A 23905-nucleotide genomic window follows, 5' to 3' on the forward strand; every position below is an offset into this window, starting at 1 on the left:
CAAGTTCCTAGAATCAACCCACCCGCGCCTGCAACATGGCTTCATCCCAGAGGTCGCAATCAGGTACCCGATACCCGTATCCTACCCGTGCCCGGCCGGGTATCGGGTAGGGTACGGGTACCCGTTTGCCACACTGGTGCGGCCGGGTACGGGTAAGGAATCAAAACCCGTTTGCGACCTCTGATGTTTACTACACACCGCACCAGGTACTCATTTGAGGCTGAGTCGATCAGGGGGGGTGGGCCCAGAACCGGTTCAAATAATCGTCACCGGCGTTGGCCCGTGAGTGGGAATCGAATTCGGCCCTCTGCCGCGCTAACCGCTGTGCCACCGCTCCCCGCTCGAGATATGACCGCCACTTTACAGGAGACAAACAGCGAAGCAATCGCAGCAGCCCAGAACCCACCGCGCGCTATTCGCCGGCTTGCCGGTGACGGCGCGAGAGAGATGGAGTTCCGCCATGTGGCGCGGCTGGCCCACGCCGTGCCGGCCTTCAAGGAGCAGTGGGCGATGGAGGAGGCCGTGTGCTCGGTGGCAGATGACGGGGGAGCTCTGCGTGCTGATATGAGCTACCCGTCGGAGGCCGTCGGACTGCGAGAAGGGCTGCGTGCAGAACGAGAGAGAGCGAGAGAGTGAGCGAGAGGTGGGGGTTTACAAAAAGCAAAGTTATTAAAAAAAAATTTACGAAATGATGAACGAAGCAAAGTGCCGAATACACCGAGCATCTTCTTGTTTCCACTGATCGTTAAAAAAAGAAGGGAGGTGGAAGCAGAGTGGTGAGTTAAGATGAAGAGAGAGCGAGCGAGAGAGCGAGCGAGAGAGTGAGCGAGAGGTGGGGGTTTACATAAAGCAAAGTTATAAAAAAAAATTACGAAATGATGAACGAAGCAAAGTGCCGAATACACCGAGCATCTTCTTGTTTCCACTGATCGTAACAAAAAGAGAGAGAGAGGCACGCGCTCGCAAGGAGCGCGGACGCGTCCGCCGAGGCCACGGTGCCTCTGGCTCGGTGTTCTTCACTCACTTTCAGAGGGGGAGGGGAGGGAGGGGGAGGGAGGGGGAGGGAGGGAGGGAGGGGGAGGGAGGGGGAGGGAGGGAGGGAGGGGGAGGGAGGGGGAGGGAGGGAGGGAGGGGAGGGAGGGGAGGGAGGGGGAGGGAGGGGGAGGGAGGGAGGGGAGGGAGGGGAGGTAGGTGCCTTCGCCGCTATGGTGCTGGTAGCGCAGCAGCAGGGGATCTGGTGATGGGTTTGTGAGGGTGATTCGTGTTTCTTGTTGGTGTCTATGAACACAGTAACACACAATGGGACTAATGTTACACGGGAAACTCGCGTTATATCTTTGATCAAAAAAAAATACAAACAAACGACATGATGAACGAAGTAAAGTGTCGAAAGACTGAGCATCTTTCTGGTCTGATCGTTTAAAAAAAAGGAGGGAAGGGAGGGAGGAAGCACTTTCGCCGATAAAACATCATCAGTGTGATGAGGGCCGCCACCACACCATTGTAAAACCATTGGGTGTTTGACAGCGGCACGATGATGATGATAGGAGGGGATTGGGGTGGGGGTGTGAATTCACACTTTGTGTATCGTCAGGGGCCGCACTAAGGCCACCAGGGGCCGCCAATAACCCGCGGGCCTTAAACTAAACAAAAATATTTTGTCTTGTTTTATTTTACCAGGTAAGGCCCATTGAGCAACGTAGCTCTTTTTCGGAAGCGACCTGGCCACAATTGAGGGTCCGAATGAAGTGGCTCATCGCGTGGACATGTATTGTTACCAAACACTTGAAACGCGTGGTGATGTCGCCTCGAGATGTGGAGGGAATAACCGGAGGACCCGGAGAAAAATCCAAGCGGCCACGGGGAGAGAGAGAGACACGCAAACTTAAAATATACACAGCAGGCGTCAGTGGTCGGGATCGAACCCACGACATCCTGTATACCAGGCGAGGTAGTTAACATCTCCTAGCCACTGCGATGGTGATGATGAGAGAGAGAGACACGCAAACTACAAATATACACAGCAGGTGTCAGGGTCGGGATCGAATCCACGACATCCTGTATACCAGGCGAGGTAGTTAACATCTCCTACCCACCGTGATGGTGATGATGAGAGAGAGAGACACTCAAACTGCAAAAATACAGCAGGCGTCAGGGTCGGGATCGAACCCACGACCTCTTGCATACCAGGCGAGGGAGTTCACATTTCGCCACTGCGGAACCCCAATAGTGATTTATTTGCATTTTCTATACTTTGCACTGCTGTCGTGTTTTCGTATCGTTTGTTGTTGTAACGTTCTGACCCACCTCTACTGGAGATTTGTGAAAAATAGCTTCATCAGCTTATCGGATTCCTCCAGTAGAAATACATATTCTGATTCTGAGATCGGTCCGGCTTGGCGAGACACCACATCCAGCATTACATCTCGCTATGGCTGTGGCTACTAATCACAGATGCCAGCTACTCATGCAAGTCGTAACCGGGCTACCCGGGCCGGATTTTATTGGGTGAGGGAGTAAAGCTCCCCCCTCGACACGATATTTGGCAGCGGTTACAATGGGGCAACCCTCTCAAAACCACCCCCGCCCCCCCCCGAAGGGTTTCCCTCCGGCAAAGACGTCATCTCAGACGGATGCTGCCCCGCGAAAGAAGTCTCGGTCGCTTTTGGGACCGGTGGTGCCGGAGAGAGAGAGGCTTTTTGGCCCAGATCAAGTGTAGTAGTTATCCTTATCAGTTTAATATCTGATAAGTACTACATTGCCTTTCCGGGCCCTTCCCCCCTCAACCATTATATATACGGAGTGGTAGCTCTTGTAATCTCTCATTTGCTTGATACAGCTGTCGTGGCTGTGACGGTTCCACCTCAAGACGGAAGCTTGTGTTGCATCCGAAACGTCGTGATTTTTTATTTTATTTTATTTTACTTTTATTAATTTTAATTTTTTTACCTACGTGACTTTACCGAAAAAACCTAAGAATATGAATCATTGCAGTCACTGAAAGCTTCAAATCTAGAATACATTGCGGTACCTTATATTAAATATATAAAAAAGAGATCGAGAGGGACAGAAGGAGAGAGAGAGAAGGAGCAGAGCTTTACATTTTCGTGACATCTTTCATTTAAACAGGGTGGGGGGGGGGGGCACGTAAAGCAAAGCATTGAAAAAAAAAACTAAATGATGAACGAAGCAAAGTGCCGACTACACCGAGCATCTTCTTGTTTCTTCTGATCGTAAAAAATAAGAAAGGGCTGCGTGCAGAACGAGAGAGAGCGAGAGAGTGAGCGAGAGAGTGAGCGAGAGGGGGGTGGGTACATAAAGCAAAGTAAAAAAAAATACGAAATGATGAACGAAGCAAAGTGCCGACTACACCGAGCATCTCTTGTTTCCACTGATCGTAAAAAAAAATAGAGCGAGAGGGAGAGAGAGATCGAGAGGGAGAGAGCGCGTTATACGAGCTTCCTTTAAAGACTCAAATCTCCACTTCTACCCCTCCCACACAGCACGCCCATTCCCTCCCTTCCTCGTCCTCCCTCCTGCTCGATCCAGGCCAGCAATGCAGCCCCTTCCCTCCCCCTCGACCGTGACATAAGCAGGAGAGGCAGGACTGCAGAGGCAATCATGATCGTACATCAGACGGCGAGGCGGCGAGGAAGGCTGACCTAACCCTCCTGTCTCTCTCCGTCTTGCCTGGTAGGTAACGCGATTTTTTGGGGTTCTCCCCAACACACCCCACCCCACTACCCTACCACCAGCAAACCAGCCAGAGTTGACACGTATTTGTTTTAGATTTGAAGCTTTCGTGACTGCAAGGATCCATATTCTTAGGTTTTTTCGGTAAAGTCACGTAGGTAAAACATTAAAAAAGTAAAATAAAATAAAAATCACGACGTTTCGGAGGCAACGCAAGCTTCCGTCTTCAGGTGGTACCGTCACAGCCACGACAGCTGTATCAAGTAAATATATGTATTAAGTAAATATATAATATAAACGGAGTGGTAGCTCCTGCAATCTCTCATTTACTTGATACAACTGTCGTGGCTGTGACGGTTCCACCTGAAGACGGAAGCTTGTGTTGCCTCCGAAACGTCGTGATTTTTATTTTATTTTACTTTTTTAATGTTTTACCTACGTGACTTTACCGAAAAAACCTAAGAATACGTATTTGTTTGTTTGATGCGCTTCGAACTTCATCATCTTGATCATCGTATCCACGTTCAGTTTCTGTTTGTTGTTGTCGATAAGTATGTTTTGGGGGGGGAGGGATTTTGTGTGTGTGTGTTTGTCTATTTTGGCTCCGTCTCGCTCGCTCGCTCGGTTTGTCAATCATCTTTTCTGGCCCATTGACAGCCGACAAAGGTTGTCACCTCTCGCGTCCGCGTGTCGATGTCCCCGTGGTGCTTTTAGTTTTGTTTGGTCTCACCGTGGTGGTGTCGTTGGTTTAAAGCGGCCGCTCGCTTCACCACCCCGAAGTTCAGATTTCACGAGCAAATGACGAATCCCTGACCGATTGCTACAGCAACAACAACAACAGCAGCAGCAGCAAGACTTAATTTCTCACCGAATATTTTCTTCAGTCGCAGGTTAAACTGGAGTAGGAGGCGGCACGCGTCTCGCACTAGCCACAGAAATTTTGCGAGAAATATACTGGATGTGGTGAACCGGGTGAGTTCATATCATGTCCTGGTCGTTCTCTCGGTGGAAGTGAAGCTCTTCACCCCCCCCCCCCCAATCAATGATAAATTATTATTATTATGATGTAGCAGCATTCGCCGATGCTATATTTATTTTGTACAGTGACTTCTCTGATGCATTCAGGGGAAATGTAACAGAGGTAATTTACACGAATATTTTTAGACACAGAATTTCAACTCACCGGTGGGCTAAGATGGTGAACTATTTGCCTTTTTCATCATGGGACCTCCTTTGCCATTACCAAAGGTTTTTCCCCTTTTTTCTGGCAACAAAACAGGTGTTAAGACGTTAAAACACCAAATTGAAACCTTTTACAAGGAATCAGTACGCCTTTTGGCCTCATCTGGTCTAACACCGTTTGAGACGAGGCTCAAAAGAAAGCTGTCTCTGGTGTGGACCAATCAGTTTCAAGGACAATGCCAAGATATTATCAGAGTGTGTTTTTTGTTTGCATTCTGACCACAAGCATTGTGGTTAATGCAGACATGATTCCTTGTAAAAGGTTTCAGTTTGGCGTTTTAACAGTTTAGCACCTGTTTTGATGCCAGAAAAATGGGAAAAACCTATTATCATATTTGTCTTTTGTCAACGTGACACATTTTTTACTGATTGACCGTGTCGGGTGGTGGAGGGTTGCGACACATTTATAAATAACGCGATCTAACCCAAAACCCTTTATTATGGACAGAATTTCATATTGGAAGTATTTTTTTTCATATATATATTCTGAATAGCGTTGTATATGCCGATGCATGTGTTTTTTTTCATTCGTATTTTATTTTAAAACAAGCAGAAGGGGATGCTGTGTGAGTGTTGCCCGCACACTGGAGGTCGCCGGTTCGATTCCATCTCTCGGCGTTGCAGTCTAAAACAACAACCGTGCGAGTTTGTTACGTATGTGCATATGTTGACCTTCTTTCGCATTGTACGTAGCCAACCGTGCTAACCGGAGGTGCGAGGGAACGACAACAAACTAAACACGAAAAGCAGTTCTACATAAATTAGTTTTCAATCTAGATGATTTAAAAGTGCATCGCTCCAGTGGCTTCCTAATATCGGAGGGAAGAGCGTTCCAGACGGCCGCAAAAGTACATCTGAAAATCCCCACACCCGCCTCTGTCAACTCAGCAGTGCGATTGGTACGCTGCAGTTGATCGATCGACAGCTCGCGTGTGATGGGGTAAAGTGTGGGCAGCGGGGCACGTGTGAAATTGTAGCGTCCCTTTGTGTGTCGTCACTCGAAGGGATGTTCGGAAGTAGTTCTGTGCTAGCAACTTCCACAGGCCGTTTCAAAAAGCCACGACTACATTCAAAGCCACGACTTTGAATGTATTTTGCCCACTTTAGCAATTGTTTCTTGCTGTGGTTGTCCCACCTGATGACGGACGCTTGTGTTGCGCCCGAAACGTCGTGATTTATTATTTTATTTCTATTATTATTTGTATTATTTTATTATTATTATTTTTACCTACGTGACTTTACCGAAAAAACCTAAGAGTATGAATCCTTGCAGTCACGAAAGCTTCAAATCTAGAATTGAATGTATTCTTCACCATATGACACGACTCTGATGGCAAAAGTTTAACAAAAGGCAGTCTATAACCGATGATGATGAATGATTAGAATGACGATTCTCTTGATATTTTTTTGGAAGCTCTATTTATTCGTACTGGCTTAGGGCTGGGATTTCTTCTCTCGGGGATCACTGAGCTTCATCGCGATACCAGCACCCCACGACTCCTGATGCCAGAAATCACATTTTTTTAATCTAGATTTTCAAAGGACATGCATAGCTCCAGTTGGCTTCCTTATAACTCTGCCGGCTGTAGGAACTTCCTACGATGCTGTTGCTGGTCAACCTCCTCTCTCTCTCTTTTTTACGATCAGTGGAAAAAAGAAGATGCTCGGTGTAGTCGGCACTTTGTTTCGTTCATCATTTCGTAATTATTTTTTTTTTTATAATAAATTTGCTTTATGTAAACCCCCACCACTCGCTCACTCTCTGCACCGCCCCCCCCTCCCCCACCTATTCCTTCCACCTCTTCCTCGGGCCGACTGCGACCCTGTCTCTCTCCACTCTACCGCACCCCCCACAAAACCAGTGGTGATCCTAGCGCAACGGGGGGTGGGGGGCGAAGCACGGGGGGCACTTGCCAATGAATAGAATCATCGTGAGCCGACAGAAGAGACGTGGAGCGAAACGACAAAGTACGGCGGTGAGACGTACAGCACGTACGCTGAACTTTTCTCACCGCACGGTAGCCGAACGCGCTGATCGGAGGCGCGCGGTACAGAAGTGGAGTCGAGACGTTGCGAGACAGATGGTAGAGACACAGCGCACACAGCACAGAGAAGAAGAGAGAGAGAGATACTTACTTTTTGTGTTCATTATCCAACGCTACGTTTATTAGGAATTCAAATTGAGACGATATTTGATGCCGCCTCCCGTTTATGTTTTAATGAATCCAGAGCTCCCTTGGGCTACTTGGGGCTCTCACACTTGCGCTTTGGTTTGCCTTAGCAGCCACCACTATTCCAACCCCTACTTTATCCCCTCCCCCCCAACACCAATCATCACCTGTACCTCTCAGCGCAATGCCCTCAACGCGTCCACTGCTCCTTGCGATGCGATCGGTCGCACTTTGATTATTCGTGAAGTCTAGTTTATTATAATTTGTTCATCAAAGGAGAGTCACGTTTGAGTCACGTGACTCTTTATCAGCTGCTGCTGCTACATTGGGGTTTTTTTATTTGTCAGATGGTTTCAGTTAATTAATGATGAGTGAGCGAGAGAGTGAGCGAGAGAGTGAGCGAGAGAGTGAGCGAGAGGTGGGGGTTTACATTAATCAAAGTTATTATCTAAAAAAAATTACGAAATGATGAACGAAGCAAAGAGCCGACTACACCGAGCATCTTTTTGTTTCCACTGATCGTAAAAAAAAAAAAGATTAATGATGAGTAGTGTTCGTTCAACGCTTGGGGAGAAAACCGGAGCGCCCAGAGAAAAGCTCACGCCTTGCGCGAGGGGGCAACCCTCAATCCCCGTGCGGCGGCGATTAGTCCACGCTTTTCGGTATTGCCGTCTCCTGGTGAGCCAGAGTTATGGCATCGCCACGACGCCCTCCCGCCGCGAGGGAGTTTCGTAACATCTGTGCGTGATCCACCGAGCCCCTCGCTGCTGCCTCCACAGTGCTGGGTTACAGGCCGCGTGTAGCATGGGCGAGACCGCGTGGCTGTGGAGCGCTGCATTGTGACCACATTGTGACATCGGTCACTCCATGGCACCCAAGCCGGTGCCAGCGGCTTTTTTTTTTCATCTGCATTCGAGTCTCCCTTCTTCTTCTTTCGTACGGCTGCTGATGATGACGAAAGATGCGGAGCAGCAACCCACGACTTCACGTTCGGGTGGTCAAGCCAGACAACCGCGTCAGCAGAAGCAGCGGGGTTAGTTGACCGGCGCCGTGACGTCCCCTTAGTACATTTGTGGATCGGGGCATTGCGTCGTTATACGGCGTTACGGTCCCGTTCTGGATGACCACAGTCGCATTCTACTACTGGAGTTATCTGTGCATCGGGAATCAGCATCTGCTGCCACTGTGCGTGCGGACGCGATTCAGGGTGGACCGTGAACTTCGTGGAAGATCGAACCCAGGGATGCTCTGTGTTGGCTCTTTCAGAACAAGGTGATTCTTCGTGAGTTCTTTTGAACTCCACTCAGCTCCCCAGGCTTCGTGCATTCGAGGGACGCGGCCCAGCGGCGGTCGCATCCGTCCGCTTGCCGTCGCTGAGATTCGCGGTTCGAAATCCAGCGGCCGCCTCGGTTAATAGCCCGGCGGCGGTAGAATGTGGCCCTGTGATCGCCACCGACTGCAAAGGCAGCGATGGTTTGGCGGATCGCCGCACAAATGTTTCGAGGCTCCCATCGTCCCGCGGGAATCGAGGAGGCGTCGTACCCTGGCTCGCCAGAAGAAGGCGGTAGAGTAGAGAAAAAAATGTGGACCTCCACCTGTTCCGTCTGGATGGGATAGAGTGTTTCTCCCTCGCACGCGCGGATTTTCTCCGGGTGCTCTGATTTACTCCCAGATATAAACACTCATTCATCGGGCAATAAAACCTTGAATCTTTCCGTTCTGAGACGTCTGCAAGCTGCAGGATGTGGGTCACGTTCGCCGCTGAATCTCGGAACGCGCAAGCGGCTCAGGGTTGATTTTTATTTAGAGATGCGTAGCGTCGCTGTTTATAAAAACGTTGTACTCACCACAGAGAATCGTATCGACACGACCGCAATCTACAATATAGCTGCCACAAAACTGTGCCACACGCCCTCCCGCATGGCCTTGCGGGAGCTTCGGTGTCCCGATAAAGTTATTTGAGTTGTTTTTCCGATTCCGTTCCGATGACGTACGGTAGACGTACGTCATCGGAACTGAATCGGAAGAAAAACTGATGACGTACTTGCACGTCATCGGAATGGGAAAAGGGTTCATATGTAGAGGACTGCAGAGCTTGGGCATTTGTTGGCACCGGCTCATCGCGTGGCCGCCGTCTCTCTCCTCTGTGGTTCCTCCTCGCGCCCTTGAGTCATTCTCTCGCTTTCTCTCTACAGTACCATGTGGCGTGTTACAAGTTTAAATTATTATTATTGCTAATATTTGCAGGTGTGTTAACCGTAATAAAAAAGAAAACTGCTACACGCTGTCCGCTTCCAGACTTGACGCTAAAGATCCCGTGGCGTCAGTTTGCCGGCATCACGCTCCAAATTTTTGCCAAAGTTGGAAACAATCACCGGCAAAAATTACCCCATTGCGATCACTAAACGAAAACTAAACTATTTCTATATTTTACCAGGTAAGGCTCAATCAGCTATGTGGCTCTTTTTCCGAAGCGACCTGACCACAAATTATAGCTCAAGGATGTGGTTTATCACGTGGAAATGTATAGCAGCCAAATACTGTAAACCCGTGTTGATTATACATTTGTAGGGAAGAACTGGAGGACCAAGCGAAAAAATCCACACGAACACAAAGAGAGAGAGAGAGAGACAGACACGCTAATATACATATTCTTAGGTTTTTTCGGTAAAGTCACGTAGGTAAAAAAATCTAAATTAATAAAAGTAAAATAAAAAAATAAAATACATCAGGCGTCAGGGTCTGGATCGAACCCACGACCTCCCGTATACCAGGTGAGGTAGTAAACATCTCACCACGGGGAGAGATGAAATGCAATCTCCAAATATACAGCAGGTGTAAGAGTAGGGGTCGAACCCACGACCTCCCGTATACCAGGTGAGGTAGTAAACATCTCACCACGGGTAGAGATGAAATGCAATCTCCAAATATACAGCAGGTGTAAGAGTAGGGGTTGAACCCACGACCTCCTGTATATACCAGGCGAGGTAGTTAACATCTCACAACCGTGGCACCCTACTGCACGCAGCAGAGCTAAACTATTAATATTTGACCAGCTAATTCCCACTGAACTGTGTAGCTCTTTTTCCGCAACGACCTGGCGACAACGCGACAACGACCCCCCAGAATAAACACAGCCACGAGACTGGATGAGGCTCTCCCAGGGTAAACAAGTGTGTTGGTTATAATAACAAACAATAACAACAACATAATAATAATACGGAGCACGCAGACGTGATTCACCGAATGGATGGCCAGAGGAGGCTCGCGTGTTTCGGAATAACAGTTAACAAATCATCGGGGAAATATCCAATGAGGTGCGAACAGATATTGAGTCAAACGACTACATTACCGCCGGGTGGATAAATGGGTGTTGGGTTCTCGGCACGCGCACGTGTAAAGGAGTGTGTGTGAGTGTGTGTGAGTGTGTGAGTGTGTGTGTGAGTGTGTGTGTGAGTGTGTGAGCGTGTGTGTGAGAGTGTGTGAGTATGTGAGTGTGTGTGAGTGTGTGTGAGTGTGTGAGTGAGTGTGTGAGTGTGTGTGTGAGTGTGTGAGTGTGTGTGTGAGCGTGTGTGAGTGTGTGTGAGTGTGTGAGTGTGTGTGTGAGTGTGTGAGAGTGTGTGTGAGTGAGTGTGTGTGAGTGTGAGTGTGTGAGTGTGTGTGTGAGTGTATGTGAGCGTGTGTGTGAGCGTGTGTGTGAGTGTGTGAGAGTGTGTGAGTGTGTGTGAGTGAGTGTGTGTGATTGTGTGTGTGAGTGTGTGTGTGTGAGTGAGTGTGAGTGTGTGTGAGTGTTTATTTGTTTCCAGTGCGTGATATGTCGTGGGGAGCGGTGGTGCAGCGGTTAGCGCGCTGAGCCACGAACCTGCAGACCCCCCCCCCCCCCCAGTTCGATTCCCGCTCGCGGCCACCAACACTCAGTGACGATTATTTGAAGCGGTCCTTGGCTTCCCTCCTAGGTCGACTCAGCCTCAAATGAGTACCTGGTGCAAGCCTGCAGTTTAAGGACCACTGCTCTAGAGGCGGGGGGGGGGGGGTCTCTATCGCCAGCAGTGACGTCAGCAGGCGATTGCAGGGCTGCACCTTTATCTATTGTGCGTGGCGTCTCCCCTCCTGCACTGCTGCTGCACGTGACTTGCCTGTAACTCCGGCACCTGTGCAGGCAGCAGCCAGGGTTGGTGGTTCACCGCACAGACGGGCTGTGAAGATCCCTTCTAGGAGAAGGGTCGTACAGCGAGTGGACCGATCGCCATCTGTTTCCATCTGTACGGGGATAGAGCGTTGTCCCCTCGCACAAGGCGTGGGTTTTTCTCCGTGGGGCCTCCAGAAAACTGTCGTCATTGATTAGCTGAAAACTTCTTACGAATAAAAACCCTCCTCCATAAGAGGTTTTTTTTGGTTAGATCGCGTAAATGTATAGATGTGTCGTTAAACCCGCCACCACCCGACACAGCCAAGACACAAATCTGGCTGTCGCCTGATGAAGCTGGTTGTAATTACTGGCGAAAGGTCGTACTCTGATTGTAAATGTTGTGGCTTGGCTCTCCAACACACCGGTTAGTGCTGTGCTAGTATACTACACTATACACAACACTATACACTACACTATACACTACTATACACAATACACTACTATACACTACACTATACACTAGTGATGTACTAGTATACTACATTATACACAACACTATACACTACACTACTATACACTACACTACTATACACTACTATACACAACACTATACACTACACTATACACTACTATACACAATACACTACTATACACTACACTATACACTAGTGCTGTACTAGTATACTACACTATACACTACACTATACACTACACTACTATACACTACTATACACTATACACTACACGCTAGTGCTGTACTAGTAACGAATTGGCCACGTTCTGTTAACGTGACAACCCTTACTAGTTGGCTGTGTCGGGTGGTGGCGGGTTTAACGACACATTTATATATTTACGCAATCTAACCCCCCAAAAAAACCTATATTATGGATGATATTAGTCGCGAAAGCCTTCGTGTTAAAAAAAACCCTCCTTAAAAAAAGCCATACGTCTCAGCGTGGCTCTCCATGGATAATGAAAATAAAATAAACCGGCCCCCTGCTTTCAGACGCAAGAGGCAGTGCTCATGCCCAAATAATACTGGTAGGAACCTCCTGGTTACACCAGCCCACAGGGGATTATTGTGTCCGTCGTGCAGGGAGGGTGGGGAGGGTGGGGAGGGGCTGGGTGGGGAGGGTGGGGCTGGGTGGGGAGGGTGTGGAGGGGCTGGGTGGGGAGGGTGGGGAGGGGCTAGGTGTGGAGGGTGGGGCTGGGTGGGGGGTGGGAGGGGAGGGGCTGGGTGGGGAGGGGCTGGTCACCCCGTGGTGCCCTTATAAAACTCAACGTTAACCTACTCACGCCGGCTTGTGCCCGCCCTCACAGTCGGGAATATTTTCGGAATACACCACGCCGCCGTTGACCCTGCAGGCCATTGACCGAGCAACCCGACGTTCCTACCAGCTCCCTCCGCAGGAGGAATGTGTTGTATGTTGAACTTCTTTCGCACCGTACGTATCCAGCCGTGCGGTGTGTGTGGGGGGGGGGGGGTTACAACAAACTAAACACACAAAAGTAATTCTAAAACAAACGAGTCCAATGATGGCCCTGATCAAGCTTGCGAAATTCCACATTCCTCTGGAAGGGAGCAAGTCCATCCCACAAAACAACGGGGTCAAATCTACGAAACAATCAAATTAGTAAGGCCGATCGCCGTGTCCTTTCTAAACGAGGACCAGAAAATATAAATATTTTGTTTTTAAATCACGACAATAATCTGCACAATGGCAATAAATTGTGATCGCAATTGAGATTAATTGCGCCTAAACGCTAACATCTGTTCCCCGGCGCCTGTAAAACCATCGCTTGTAAGAGACGCGGGTTTTAAAATCCGTGCGTTTGCCGCGCGTGCGCTGCAAATTAATTGCAATTACTTTCACACGAACTGATTAGAGTGCACACGCACGTGTACATTGTGTCAAAGTGTGTATGTGTGTTGAACTTCTTTCGCACCTTACGTAACCAACCGCGCTAATCGGAGGTGCAGTGTTGAGTCTATGGGCGGTGTTGAGTCTATGGGCGGTGTTGAGTCTATGGGCGGTGTTGAGTCTATGGGGGGTGTTGAGTCTATGGGCAGTGTTGAGTCTATGGGAGTGCTGAGTCTATGGGCGGTATTGAGTCTATGGGCAGTGTTGAATCTATGGGCAGTGTTGAGTCTATGGGCAGTGTTGAGTCTATGGGCAGTGTTGAGTCTATGGGCAGTGTTGAGTCTATGGGCAGTGTTGAGTCTATGGGCAGTGTTGAGTCTATGGGCAGTGTTGAGTTTATGGGCAGTGTTGTGTCTATGGGCAGTGTTGAGTTTATGGGAAGTGTTAGTCTATGGGCAGTGTTGAGTTTATGGGAAGTGTTGAGTCTATGGGTGGTGCTGAGTCTATGGGTAGTGTTGAGTCTATGGGCAGTGTTGAGTCTATGGGCAGTGTTGAGTCTATGGGCAGTGTTGAGTCTATGGGCAGTGTTGAGTCTATGGGCGGTGTTGAGTCTATGGGCGGTGTTGAGTCTATGGGCGGTGCTGAGTCTATGGGCAGTGTTGAGTCTATGGGCGGTGTTGAGTCTATGGGCAGTGTTGAGTCTATGGGCAGTGTTGAGTCTATGGGCAGTGCTGAGTCTATGGGCAGTGTTGAGTCTATGGGCAGTGTTGAGTCTATGGGCGGTGTTGAGTCTATGGGCGGTGTTGAGTCTATGGGCGGTGTTGAGTCTATGGGCAGTGTTGAGTCTATGGGCAGTGTTGAGTCTATGGGCAGTGTTGAGTCTATGAGCGGTGTTGAGTCTATGGGCGGTGTTGAGTCTATGGGCGGTGTTGAGTCTATGGGCAGTGTTGAGTCTATGGGCGGTGTTGAGTCTATGGGCGGTGTTGAGTCTATGGGCGGTGCTGAGTCTATGGGCAGTGCTGAGTCTATGGGCAGTGCTGAGTCTATGGGTAGTGTTGAGTCTATGGGTAGTGTTGAGTCTATGGGCAGTGTTGAGTCTATGGGCAGTGTTGAGTCTATGGGTAGTGCTGAGTCTATGGGCTGTGTTGAGTCAATTGGCAGTGCTGAGTCTATGGGCAGTGTTGAGTCTATGGGCAGTGCTGAGTCTATGGGTAGTGTTGAGTCTATGGGCAGTTTCGATTTAAAGATTTCGTGACTGCAGGGATTCATCTTCTTGGTTCTTTCGGTAAAGTCACGTAGAATGGAAATAATAGATTAATAAAAATAAAACATAATAAAATAATTCTCACGACGTTTCAGCCACAACGCAAGCAGCCATCCTCAGGTGGGAGCAGGTCTCTATGGGCAGTGTTGAGTTTAAAGGCAGTGCTGAGTCTATGGGCAGTGTTGAGTCTATGGGCAGTGTTGAGTCTATGGGCAGTGTTGAGTCTATGGGCAGTGTTGAGTCTGTGGGTAGTGTTGAGTCTATGGGCAGTGTTGAGTCTATGGGCAGTGTTGAGTCTGTGGGTAGTGTTAGTCTATGGGCAGTGCTGAGTCTATGGGTAGTGTTGAGTCTATGGGCAGTGTTGAGTCTATGGGCAGTGTTGAGTCTATGGGCAGTGTTGAGTCTGTGGGTAGTGTTGAGTCTATGGGCAGTGTTGAGTCTATGGGCAGTGTTGAGTCTGTGGGTAGTGTTGAGTCTATGGGCAGTGTTGAGTCTATGGGCAGTGTTGAGTCTGTGGGTAGTGTTGAGTCTATGGGCAGTGTTGAGTCTATGGGTAGTGTTGAGTCTATGGGCAGTGTTGAGTCTATGGGCAGTGTTGAGTCTATGGGCAGTGTTGAGTCTGTGGGTAGTGTTGAGTCTATGGGCAGTGCTGAGTCTATGGGCAGTGTTGAGTCTGTGGGTAGTGTTAGTCTATGGGCAGTAGGTATGTGTGTATGTTGAACTTCTTTAGCGCCGTACGTAGCCAACCTGCTAAACGGAGATGCGTGCGCGTGTCTGTGTGTGCCGCAGTGCTGAGTGCGCTGTGCTACGAAACCGGCGACGGAAGTTAGATTCCCTTTCACGACCAACATCAGTTACGCATAGCTGAACCTGTCCTGGGCCTCCCCTAGGTCGACTCAGCCATAACCGAGTACCGGGTGCAGTGTGTAAACATCAGCACTGGGGATACAACCACCGCTCACTCACTCCCTTGTGTACCGTTTTGGCCTTCATCGGTGCTACTCGCTAACAGCACTTGCCCCAAACGTCTGTTAACGCTTTACTGGGGGATCTTTGTCTCGAGAATATTCATTAAATGTTATAAATGTTGCACGACACCTGCTTTGTGTCGGTCGACCTTCTGCAGCGTTTGTGGAGGTGTTCGTTGGTGCCGTGTGTTGATACACAGAGACACACACGGAGACACGCGCACAGAGAAACAACATTGTGTGTGGTCTGTGCGCTACTCTGCAGGCAGAGAGAGATACACACAGAGATACATATACAGAGATACACATAGATACAGAGATACACAGCGATACACATGCAGATACACACACACACATACGTACACAGAGATACATACGTACACAGAGATACACGCACAAAGAGACTCCTCTGCCAGTCCCTGGTTCCTATTGTACGTCTTTGTGTTCCTATGTACGTTTTTACGTTCCTATGCCAGCCTATGGGTTCCATTGTAAGTTCACGGGTTATCATTGAAAGTCTATACATCCCTATGTAAGCATATGCATTACTATCCACATCTACGATTAGCATGGTTTGGCTACGTACGGTTCAAAAGAATTTCAACATACATGTTAAGTCGTTCACTGCACACGCATGCAGTCTATGGGCCCTACGTTAGCCCACGGGTGCTGCGTTCGTCTCCGTGACCTACATCTCTATATACGACTGCGAGTTCCTTATACGTTCGTGTCAGGCCGACGGCTTGCAGGGGAAGCTTATGTCCGAGCTTACGTTCAATCTCGTTGGCCTCGTCTGCCCATGCAGCAGACCCCGTGGTTGGACAAACCCGGTAATCTGGGTCAGTCGGAGAGAATACGTGGTTAGCGCGCTCGGCTCGGAACCCAGTCACACGAGTTCACGGCCAACACCAGTGGCGATTATCTGAACCGGTCCTGGGGCCTCCCCTAGGTCGACTCAGCCTCAAACAAGTACCTGGGTGCGATGTGTAAATATCGCCACAAGGGAGACAAAGGCGGCCGGGCGTGGTGTTGGCCACTCCCTCCCCCCTCGTGTGCCGTGCCGGCCTTCGTAGGTTGCTACTCGCTAACGGCACTTGCCCCAACAGTCTGCTACAGGCTATACGGGGGATCTTTGTCCTTGTTTCTTGTTTTCGGCTGTGTGCTCGAGAAGCTCCCAAGGGTGGTGGAGCGTAACGTCGGACATCGTGCGGTACAACACCCCCCCCCTCACCTGCTCCCCCCACCACGAATAAAAAAACCTCTTCGGATTGGTCACGGTAACTCCCGTGCATACGCTCCAAGATGAACGACACTGATGTCATAGTGGTGTTGCTGTTTAAGAAGGGAGTAGGGTGGGGAGGGGTGGACTCAGCTGTAAGAGAAATGCGGCCAAATTGATCATCATCGAGGTCCCCCAAAGAGACTTGGCAATGACGAACTGGCACTGCGAACGATTCGCCTTGGCGGACTGAGCTGATGACGTCAGCTGATGACGTCACCGGGCGTCTGTGACGTCATCCCGCGACGTCACGCGTCCGCCTCCCGGCGTGTGCGAATATCGAATCAGCATCGGGATATTTGTATATTCTGGAGGAATCCGATGAGCTACGAAGCTTTTAATGTTTTTTTATTTTTACAGATGACCAGCGGCGCTGATTGGAACGCCTCCGTGACCTCTCGAATTTGAATGTTTCAGACGCCGAAGGCGCGTTGCTGGAGAGCGTCTCGGACTCCGTTGCGTATACGCACGATCTTTCTTGCCGTTTCAAATAAGAGAGAGGGTGAACATTCATTCCGAAGGACGCTCCTTCCACGGGGGTGGAGGGGGGGTGGACGAGTGAGTGTTGGGGGCGTGGGTGGGCGAGTGTGTGTGTGAGTGCGTGGACGAGTGTGGGAGTGAGTGTGTGAGTGACCCAGCTGGTCAGTGAGTGAATGGTTAAGTGAGTGAGCAAGTGAGTGGTTGAGTTAGTGAATGAGTGCGTGAGTGAGTTTTTATTTGGGAGTGAGCCAGTGGACGATTAGCTGAGTCTATTAGTGAGTTTATTAGTGAGCTTGCGAATGAATGAGTGGGTGGGTGAGTGTGTGTGTGAGTGCGTGGACGAGTGTGGGAGTGAGTGCGTGAGTGACCCAGCTGGTCAGTGAGCAAATGGTTAGGTGAGTGAGCAAGTGAGTGGTTGAGTTAGTGAATGAGTGGGTGAGTGAGTTTATTTGGGAGTGAGCCAATAGACGATTAGCTGAGTGCGTGAGATTATGAGTGAGCTTGTGAATGAATGAGTGGGTGGGTGAGTGTGTGAGTGCGTGGACGAGTGTGGGAGTGAGTGTGTGAGTGACCCAGCTGGTCAGTGAGCGAATGGTTAAGTGAGTGAGCAAGTGAGTGGTTGAGTTAGTGAATGAGTGCGTGAGTGAGTTTGTTGGGGAGTGAGCCAGTGGACGATTAGCTGAGTGCGTGAGTCGATTAGTGAGCTTGTGAATGAATGAGTGGGTGGGTGAGTGTGTGTGTGAGTGCGTGGACGAGTGTGGGAGTGAGTGTGTGAGTGACCCAGCTGGTCAGTGAGCGAATGGTTAAGTGAGTGAGCAAGTGAGTGGTTGAGTTAGTTAGTGAATGAGTGCGTGAGTGAGTTTTTATTTGGGAGTGAGCCAGTGGACGATTAGCTGAGTGCGTGAGTCTATGAGTGAGTTTGTGAATGAATGAGTGGGTGGGTGAGTGTGTGAGTGCGTGGTCAAGTGTGGGAGTGAGTGTGTGAGTGACCCAGCTGGTCAGTGAGCGAATGGTTAAGTGAGTGAGCAAGTGAGTGGTTGAGTTAGTGAATTAGTGGGTGGGTGAGTGTGTGTGTGAGTGCGTGGACGAGTGTGGGAGTGAGTGTGTGAGTGACCCAGCTGGTCAGTGAGCGAATGGTTAAGTGTTTCAAGTTTCAAGTTTCATTTATTAGGTATAGCCCTGTGAGCCATTCGGCTCTTGAATCGGGTGCAACCGCAACAAACAAAAAAACAAAAACATGAACAAGAAAACATCTTAAAGTGACTATGTGCAAACAGAAAATCCAAGAAAAGACAGCAAAATATTGCAGAAAAAGCACCGTACACCAACACTGTGTGGGAGCAAGTGAGCATGAGTGCGTGAGTCGATTAGTGAGCTTGTGAATGAATAATTGGGTGAGTGAGCCTGAATGATCATTGGAGCGGAGACATCACTGTTTCTTTAAAAAAAATCCACTTTTAACGCCGGCTGGCGGCTAGCGGTGGTGAAAGTGGAGGTCTCCCCGTTTGCTCCGAGCGATCATCTTCGCTACCTCTCAGCTCACTCTCCGCTCTCCACGCAAGCCTCTCCCTTCCCCACGATCATCACGATCCATGGGCAGATCGCCCCGTAGGTACCCACCGCCACGTTTTGTCATTCGTTCCCGCTTCCCTCTCTGTGTCCTGCAGTGCCAATATGCTCGAATCGTGGCCGCATCTTTGTGGCACCAATCTTTTACGATGTCGTCGTCACGCCATCCCCTGTTGGGTCTTTCTCTCTTTCCAGTTGCTTCCGTTTTTTTTCCCGAACGCTCCTTTTCTCACAGCCGCACAAATTCGTAACACTTTCCTCCGCTCCTGCCCATCATTTCCACCTCTTGTCAGGCGCATTCATAAAAGTGTCATACTCCCGGCATAAATCATCGATATTACACATTTAAATTTCATGTCCTCATGGGAATATTCGGTCCCCCTCCTCCCCACCTGCCCCCTTCCCCTTTCTGATGCTGTCAGGAATGCTGTGTGTGTGAAGACTGTGTGTGTGTGTCGACAGTGTGCGTGTGTCGACAGTGTGTGTGTGTGTACACAGTGTGTGTGTGTACACAGTGTGTGCACAGTGTGTGTGTACACTGTGTGTACACAGTGTGTGTGTACACAGTGTGTGTGTGTGTACACAATGCGTGTGTGTGTACACAGTGTGTGTGTGTACACAGTGTGTGTGTACACAGTGTGTGTGTGTACACAATGCGTGTGTGTGTACACTGTGTGTGTGTGTACACTGTGTGTGTGTGTACACTGTGTGTGTACACAATGTGTGTGTGTACACTGTGTGCGTGTGTACACTGTGTATGTGTGTGTGTGCACAGTGTGTGTGTGTACACTGTGTATGTGTGTGTGTACACAGTGTGTGTGTGTGTGCACTGTGGGTGTGTACACAGTGTGTGTGTGTGTGTACACAGTGTGTGTGTGTACACAGTGTGTGTGTACACAGTGTGTGTGTGCACAGTGTGTGTGTGTGTACACAGTGTGTGTGTGCACAGTGTGTGTGTGCACACTGTGTATGTGTGTGTGTGCACAAGGGCATGATGAAGCCTTCCCAGTGTCTCTCCAGTGCCGCCGATGTTCGCGCTTGTGCCGCACGGCTCTCCGTGGCTGGCTCCGGATCGCACCGCGACTTGTTCGGAAACCGCGTCAGACGTTTCGCGCCCACTGCCCTGGATACTTGCTCAGTTGCCCCGTCGGAAGCTAGCTTGCATTCCCGTTCCCCGAAGAAGCTGGCCGTGGCAAGGGAGCGAAACGTCGGCCGTCTTAACCCGATATTTGCACACAGCGGGTTTTTTTTTCTGGACGATTTGCTGGTTTATGCCAGGATGTTTCTGTTGCGCGTCGTCGCTTTAAGATCTTCTCTGTTCATATTTTGTTTGTTGCGGCTGCACCCGACTCAAGAGCCGCATGGCTCACAGGGCTGTACCTAATAAATTAAACTTGAAACTTGAAATTCTAGATTTGAAGCTTTCGTGACTGCAAGGATTCATATTCTAAGGTTTTCTTTTTTTCGGTAAAGTCACGTAGGTAAGAAATTAAAATTAATAAAAGTAAAATAAAAATAAAATAAAAATCACGACGTTTCGGAGGCAACACAAGCTTCCGTCTTCAGGTGGAACCGTCACAGCACGATAGCTGTATCAAGTGTATCACTTGATACAGCTATCGTGCTGTGACGATTATCGTGCCGTGACGGTTCCACCTGAAGACGGAAGCTTGTGTTGCCTCCGAAACGTCGTGATTTTTATTTTATTTTTATTTTACTTTTATTAATTTCAATTTCTTACCTACGTGACTTTATCGAAAAAAAAAAACCTAACAATTTGAAACTTGAAACCTGAATGGGCGCCCGGTTTCGTCAGGACGTTAACTGCTCTTGCCCCGACAGTCTGCGAAAGGCTACTCGGGGGACCTTCGCCTTTGCTAACGCGCGCAGAAGCCATGAATTATGGCGTGTGAGGGAGGCTGGGGTGGGTGACGGGGTGAGAGAGGCGAGGCGAGGCGGTGGGAGTAAACAGAGAGACAGACGGACGGACAGACCGCGTGCTCTACAAGGCAAAGGTCAGCGGAGCCAGGTGCGTGGCTGGGAGCTGGCTGGGCCGATACGGGAGACACGGGGAGTTCTTCACATCACAGAGCCCATCGGCGGACGTTAAGGGGGGTTGGGGGTTGACGGGGATGGGGGGGGGGGGCTCAGCTCAGAGAGTTGAGCGGCTCAGCTCCAAATCCTCGGCGCAGCCAATTATCCAAATGTGGAGAGAGCTCGGGAGGAGGAGGGAAAAAACGAAAAACTAAAAAGTTTGGAAGGAGAGATTTTTTTTTCCTTTTTCCTTTTTTGTGTTAAAGGAAGAGAGGAATAAATTACGTAAAGGATGTGACACAAAGAGGGAGAGGCAGAGAGTGATAGAGAAAGGACCGGTCGCGATTGTGAGCTCATGTCCCGAGTGTATTCTCATCCGGTGCGTGCAAATAATTTTACTTAATGTTTTTTTTCTACTTTCTCTCTTTTTGTTTGTTTGTGTGGGTTAGGTGGAGTTTGGGTGGTGAGCAAAAAAAACGAAACGAATCCGCGGCCACGCGGGGTAAATATTTAAGAGCGGTTTATTGCTGGAAACGACGTCGTGTCGGAGGCGGTTTGAGTGAGTTAGCGCGATTGATTCTGACGCCTCACGTGGTGGCGTTGTGGTGCATGTGGTTCGTTTTTTTTTTTTGCGTGACTGTGATTGCTGGCGGAAGGAATCGTCGGAGGTTTATGAAGACGTGGCCGTTTTATTGCAAACCTCACGCGCCCGATGATTCCTTTTAACGTGCACGCGCGCACGCACGCACACACGCGCACACGCGCACACGCGCGCACAAACACGTGGTCAAGAGTGTTTGGCTGCTGGATCTACATTTCCACGCGCTGGATCAACTTCGTTGGGTCATCATTTGTGATAGCCGGCTCGCTTCTGACAAAAGGACAATAAAAGCTACAATTTGCTCAGTTGGGACCTCACCTGGTAAAAGAAACAAAGGTTGTTTAGTGATAATAATAATAATTACCGGGAAGGAGAGCCGTGGGGAAGGTTGCGGATCATAGCCAAGGAGGTCTTTGTCCGTTCACTGGAGAGCATTCGCATGCGCGGCGGCGCATGAGCAACCGCCTAGGAAATCCAGGCACGTAGCGGCCAGATGGATAAACAACTCAGGTGCTGCCAATTACCTTAAATTGAACACCCTTCAGCAGTACGTTGACTTTTGCGGTGTGAAGTATAAATTCGATGGCTGGCTGGCATGGGTGTACTACACAGGCGTGTGTATGTTTTATTTAGTTTAAAAGCGCAGTGTGGCGTGTTTTAAAATTCACAAGTTTATTGCTTCCATGTGCCGCCCCCACCGCCTCCCAATTAAAATAAAATAAAAGCGGCAGCAGCAGCAGCACCTCCGATTAGCACGGTTGGCTACGTGCAAGTGCCAAGTTCGACATACATACACATATACCTACTACACTTTACACTACATATTACACTACACTAATATATACTACACTATACACTACATACTTACACTACACTATTATACACTACACTATACACTACATACTACACTACACTATTGTACACTACACTATACACTACATAGTACACTACACTATTATAGACTACACTATACACTACATACTACACTACTACTATTATACACTACACTATACACTACATACGACACTACACTATTATACACTACACTATACACTACATACTACACTACACTAATATACTACACTATACACTACTATACACTACATACTTACACTACACTATTATACACTACACTATAAACTACATACTACACTACACTATTGTACACTACACTATACACTACATACTACACTACACTATTATACACTACACTATACACTACATACTACACTACACTATTGTACACTACACTATACACTACATACTACACTACACTATTATACACTACACTATACACTACATACTTACACTACACTATTATACACTATACACTACATACTACACTACACTATTATACACTACACTATACACTACATACTACACTACACAATTATACACTACACTATACACTACATACTACACTATTATACACTACACTATACACTACATACATGTATAGCTCAGTGGGCCTTACCTGATTACAATAAAAACGAATAGTTTAAGTTCGCGTTGTGTTCTGTCGAGTGAAATCCGGTTTCGTGGTCTCAGCAGCTCGCAATATTGATCATTGCGAAGTCAAATCCTGCTTGGGGGTTGACCCAAGCCCATCATCCCTCCGGGGGTGACTAAATTGAGAACCACTTCGTGCGGAAGTCAAGGGTTCTTGTTCATATAAGAATAAGTTTGACCCTTTCTGGCAATTAAACACGAGGTGTTAAGATGTTCAAACACCAAATAGAAACATTTTGCATGGAATAAGCGAAAGTGCTCTGATAATATCTGCATTGTCTTTGAAACTGATGGGTTTACACCAGAGACAGTCTGCTTTAGGGCCTAGTCGCACCACAAGTGTCAGACCAGAGGAGGCCAAAATGCGAACAGCACAAGGGCAATGCACAATCACAACATTTACAACTCGGTATGAGCAGCTACAAACTGGGACCCTTTTTTGCCAGTATCAAAGTATGAACAAATAAGAATAGGTTTTACCCTTTCTGGCAATAAAACAGGTGCGTTAAGGTGGTGTTCAAACACAATAGAAGAAACATTTTGCAAAGAATCAAGTTACTGCATTAAACACGCACGGTAGTTGTGGTGAACATTCAAACAAAACATGCTCTGATAAGATATGCGATGTTTTTGACAAAAGGTTGTTCAATGGGTAAACTCGCCTCCCCCACAGCGGAATAGCGGAATGTCAACCGCTGGTTGCAAGGCAGAAAATCATTTTGACTTTTTATTCTTGACAGGCAAGTGGAAACTGGCTTTATTAATGGCAGCTGTGAAAATTTTATCCGATGTTTTATTTTATTTTGTTTCAATTACCTTGGTAATGGCGAGATTTATTGCAGGGCTACCCTGCTGTTCGACCACACCATGAGTGAGTGGGCAAGTGAGTGAGCGAGTGAGTGACTGAGTGAGAAAGTGAGTGAACGAATGAGTGCGTACGTGTGGGTAAATCGGTTAACGAGTGAGCGTATGGGTGAGTGGGCAAATGAATGTTTGAGTATGTGAGTGAATGAATGAATTAATACGTGAGCCAGTTTGTCAGGAAGTGAGCCAATGGGCGATTGGGCCGGTGAATGAGTGGATGGGTGGGTGAGCAAGTGGGTG

At 48.6% G+C, this 23905-nt stretch overlaps 1 protein-coding gene across 2 annotated transcripts in view; it reads left to right on the forward strand.

Moving 5' to 3' along the window:
* Positions 1-3570: 3570 nt before the first annotated feature.
* The window catches only part of LOC133354929 (RNA-binding Raly-like protein), a 170977-nt gene continuing 150642 nt past the window's right edge, over positions 3571-23905 (forward strand). For both annotated transcript variants that reach the window (XM_061572126.1, XM_061572127.1), the window contains exon 1: positions 3571-3693. The gene's annotated coding sequence lies outside the window, so the exon portion shown is untranslated. The remainder of the gene's footprint in view (positions 3694-23905) is intronic.

The sequence above is a fragment of the Lethenteron reissneri genome, chromosome 49 (genome assembly GCF_015708825.2).
Source record: "Lethenteron reissneri isolate LAM-NWPU_2019-01 chromosome 49, ASM1570882v1, whole genome shotgun sequence".
NCBI classification, from domain to species: Eukaryota; Metazoa; Chordata; class Hyperoartia; order Petromyzontiformes; family Petromyzontidae; genus Lethenteron; species Lethenteron reissneri.